Here is a 3690-nt window from a genome sequence, read left to right as displayed (position 1 = left end):
ATTTCCAATCTGAGTTCCTCTATACCTTTCTGCAGCTGTTTCTTTATTTCAGAAGCGGTTGATTCATTGCTTTCAGCTGTGTGATTTTCAATTTGTTCTGTGTTAGTGTCCTCTGCAATTGTTATGCATGGGCTTGGGTTCTGAGATTGCATTTTTCTCCTTCTCATTGTCATTTTGTGTAGCACTGTCTTCTGACCTTTGTTGCTGAGTGTTGGTACAGTTAAAACCTTAGTTCCTACTGAAGTTCAGGTACAGACCTACAAAGTTTGGATTTATCCAGTTGTGCCTGGCTTTGGTCTGGCTGCTATGCTCAGCTCCTTCCTGCTGCTGCCCTTGGTGGTGAACCTGTTGTGCCCCTCTGGCAAGATGTTCTGCTACTGGACTAGCTGCATCATTCTGTCCCCTATACTCTCTGCCAGAATTGCAGCTGAAGGGTTTCACCCTAGGCCTATATGTCAGGCCTGAGCTGTGTGTGGAGTGGACAAGGTGGAGTAAGGGGGAGAGCTAGCTCTCCCACACACTCACTGGGCCAAGATAGGACTGTAACTGGGGGTTCCCGGAACACGGTAGAAATTCCTACTCGATAGGTGGGGTGAGGTGTGCTATGGAGTGGTGGGGGGCATCCCAAGTGGGTGGGAGAGGGTCTCACTCACGCTGCACCTGGTCTGGGACCAGTAGGTCCTGCTGGTGCAGGGTAGCCTGAAGCTTTCCCACACACTCACCAGGCCTAGGCTAGGAGTGGATCTGGGTGTCTCACAGCTGAATTCTTCATGCACTTCAAGGCAGACCTAATCCTAATATCCTCAAATTCATTAATGAAAATAAAGGGCATATGATACTCTCAAAATCATTTCTACTTGGAAGCTAGTATTACCCTGATACCAGAAAGGGAGGAAACTAAAATGAAAGACCTGCATTCCAGCCTATTGAATACATGAAGAAGTCCTCTGGTAGACCCTGGGAAGCAGAATGCTGTGCAACATAAAGAGACTTTACATCACAACCAAAGAGACTTCATCCCAAGAATTCAGCATGCACAAATCCATTGGAAAGAGATTTTTTTTTAATGGGAAGGGATTAAAAATGGAAGGTGGGGGACAGAGGGATGGGAAAGAGGATGATGGGCGAGTGAAGATGGGGTATGCACCGACTCCACATGAAGAATAAAGACATGTGCTACAGATGTGTACTAAGGAAAGTACATAACTTAAAATAAAATATTAAGCAATGCATCACATGAAGGAAATCTAGGACAAGAATTATAGCATCATTTCAATGAAGGCATTGAATTCCTTTGATGAAGTCCATCCTTCATTGATCAAAACATCTGAAGAAAACAGATGTAGAAAGAACTTATCTCAATCTGAGAAAAACAGTTTATGAAAAACCTATAGCCAACATAAATTTAAATGAGGACAGGGTCTTTCCCTTCTAAAATTAGGAACAAGACAAAGATGTCTACTGTTAGCACTCCTGGTCAGTACTAGTCAATACTTAATATATTAGAGCAATAAGAACAGAGAAAGAAATAAAAGAGATAAGCTTAAGAAACAAATAAGTCAAATTTCTAGTCTAAGATAACATGACCTTCTATGGAGAAAGAGCACAGGATTCCACCAGAAGATTCCTAAATTTGACAGTCAAATTCAGTAATGAGGCAGGGTACATCTTCTTCCCACCAAAATTGATAACATGTGGCACACCAATGATGAACTAACCCAGAAAGAATTAAGATCACTGAAACACTTACAAGAGCATCAAGAGAAACTGAATAATTAGGGAGGAATCTAGCCCAGGAGTTTAAAGACTGCTGCAATAGAAAACCAGAACTGAGTTCATCAATGTCACAGTTCATGAACACTTCACCGATGAGCAGTCCGGCTGAGGGAGGTGATGGCCGGGCCCATGGCCGTCTTCCCCATGAATGGTGCCCTGCTGTTTTTACAGCTGGAACTCTGCAACGTAACTTTCAGTCTGAAACTGTGATTCCTCCCACTTTACTATTATTGCTCAGGACTTCTTTGGCTATTTTTTAAATCTCTTTCTACCCTATATAAATTATAGGATTATAGGTTTTGTCAGGCTCTGTAAGGAATGATGCAGTATTTTGAATGAGATTATATGACATCGGTATACCACTGTTGGAAGTATGGGTGTTTTGTTAATACTGCTTTTGGCTTGGCCTCTCTAGGAACATGGATAGCTTTTCATTTTTAGGTACCCTTTTCAATTTCTTTCTTCTATGTACAGTGTTATCTTAGTTCATAAACTTAATTTCTTCATGATTCTGGGGAATATGACTTCCAATTTTGCAGGTACACATCTGGCAAATATGAACAGGTTGGAAGACAATAGTGTATGTTACAACAAATGCTGTGAAATTCACATTATTTTTAAGTGAATTTCTATATATCACTTGTAAGTTTTCTGTTTTAATACTATTTTGTGCTCTCTTTAAAAACAAAATTGTTTTAAAAAATACATGGTGCTGAGAAACTTGGCTATCCACAGGCAGAAAATTTACCCTACCATATACTAACACAAAGTCATAATGGATCAAAGATGTAAATTTTACAGCAAAATCCGTCTGCCTGAAGGCAAAAAAAAGGAAAATGCTTGGAAGACACAGGTACATCCACAGACTTTCTGAGAAGAACCTCACCAGCTCAAAAGACATCTAAATTTAACCAATGGAGTCTTATCGGCTTCAAAAGAAAAGCAAGAAAGTGAAGAGACAATCTTCAGAATAAGGAAAAAATTGTCATCTTTTCCTAGCAAATGAATGACTTATAGAGTATCAAAAGAACTCAAAAATTTAGAGCCCCAAATAACAGACCCAATCAAAAATGGGCAACTGAAATGAATAGATATCACTCCAGAAAATGGTACAAATGTGATGAGAATGAGAAATGCAAATTAGAATCACACAGCTCCCAGCTCACTCCAGTATGAATAGCTGTCATCACGAAATCATTTAATAACAAGTGTTGGCAACTCTGCCAAGAAAATGAAAACTTCTGCATTCTTAATGGAAATGTAAGCTGGGACTCCAGCTATGGAAATCAGTATAGAGACTCTTCATACACCTAAAAACAGAAGTTCCATTTAAACTCTCTATTCCTTCTCTAATAACTCCCCAAAGGAGTTAAAGAAATCACTTAACAATAACATATGCATACCTATGTGCAGAGCAACGTAACTCTGAATAGCTAAATTTTGGAAGCAAATACGTGCCCATCAGCAGATAAACAGATGAAGAACATGTTTATTTGCAATGGAGTACTACTCTACCATCAAGAAAGACAGAGTTCAGCCATTTGTAGGAGAGTAAATCTACTTTACTCTTCTAATATTAATTGAAATAAATCAGACTGATAAGGTTAAGTACAAAATTCTTTTACCTTACATGAGAAATCCAGAAGACATTTAAAATAAAAAGGGCTGGGGAGATGACTCAGTAGAATAAGCACTTCCCTGGCAAGCACAAGGGCCTGAGGATATCCGGTTCCACAAAAGAAAAAAAAAAAGTGAAGTAAGCTCAGCAGCATAAACCCCTACCTGACAAGAGCAAGGTTCTGAGTTTGATCCCTGATACACGCAGAAAAACAAAGAAAGAAAGGAGAGAGAGAGAGAGAGAGAGAGAGAGAGAGAGAGAGAGAGAGAGAGAGAGACAGAGAGAGAGAGAGACAG

The sequence above is a fragment of the Octodon degus genome, unplaced genomic scaffold, assembly GCF_000260255.1.
Source record: "Octodon degus isolate 3935 unplaced genomic scaffold, OctDeg1.0 scaffold00174, whole genome shotgun sequence".
NCBI lineage: Eukaryota > Metazoa > Chordata > Mammalia > Rodentia > Octodontidae > Octodon > Octodon degus.
This window is presented reverse-complemented; position numbering follows the sequence as displayed.